Here is a 1012-nt window from a genome sequence, read left to right as displayed (position 1 = left end):
GTTGTAGTTGAGCCTTGATTGCTGTTGGTGTCACTGGGAGGAATTGACCTCTAGGCCAATTGGCTGTGGGGACCAGTTGTGACTACAGTGGGAGAGCTTTTGTACAGGAGACACCCTAATGAGGCAGGACTTGTTTCAGTGGGGCTTTGGTGCTCACTGAGTCTGCCTCTTGAGTGTGTCACTTATGAATGTGAGGAGTTGAAATCTGGTATCTGACCACTGGGTACACTGGCTCCTGGACCTCCAGGGAGGTGCAAAGTCAACCACTGTGTGAGTCCACCCATCAGGAGCTACAGCGAGATCTGCAGATTTCTCCTCTTTGTTTGGGGTATGGAAGTTTTGGAGCTCTCTGACCCAGCTGCAGTTTGTTAGGTTAGCCTGTGAAAGGGCAGGCAATTCATTTGTGCTGCTGCGCACAGCTTGGGTGGGGTTGTAAATTGGGTGGGGCAGGGTCTCAGGGAATCACCCGGGTGGAGCAAACAGCAATGGCTGTCAGTCAGCCATCTCTGTGTCTTTGGATCTCCACGTCTCCCACCCCCCCCACAGTAACAATGATCCCTGTGAGCAGCTCTGGGAGAAAGCCACCCTGATGCCAGACCTGATGCCAGAAAGTCCAGTTTCTCCTCGTAGGAGTCTGGGTCCCCAGAGTCTCGCTGGAAACTGGAGTTCAGAGCAGTCAGGAGCTTGAATCTCCCTTTCAATTGAAAAAAACAGCACACCCAGTTGCCAGCCCATTTCATGCGCCTCTGTACCTCTGCCTTGGTGCCTCCGCACCTCCTGCCCAGTCTCAATGTGCTTTTTTCTTTCCTTCTAGTTGTAGAACTTTCACTTGGCCAGCTTTCCCGTGGTTCTGGATGATAGCCGTTTTGTCTTTTAGTTGTAGTTTTAATGTAGTTGTGGGGGGCAGTATATACCTTATGCCACCAACTTGGTTCTCCTCAGCTATTATTTTTATAATTATAATTATTACTAGAGACCTGGTGCATGAATTTGTGCACTGATGGGGTCCCTT

General features: G+C 50.2%; 1 protein-coding gene across 1 annotated transcript in view; it reads left to right on the top strand.

The window, feature by feature from the left end:
• The window catches only part of PLA2G4D (phospholipase A2, group IVD (cytosolic)), a 29356-nt gene that overhangs the window by 11963 nt on the left and 16381 nt on the right, over positions 1 to 1012 (top strand). The window lies entirely within an intron of this gene.

Source organism: Myotis brandtii, unplaced genomic scaffold, assembly GCF_000412655.1.
Source record: "Myotis brandtii unplaced genomic scaffold, ASM41265v1 scaffold133, whole genome shotgun sequence".
Classification (NCBI taxonomy): Eukaryota; Metazoa; Chordata; class Mammalia; order Chiroptera; family Vespertilionidae; genus Myotis; species Myotis brandtii.
Note: the sequence above shows the minus strand (reverse complement) of the source record. Positions and strands in the feature narration are given on the sequence as shown.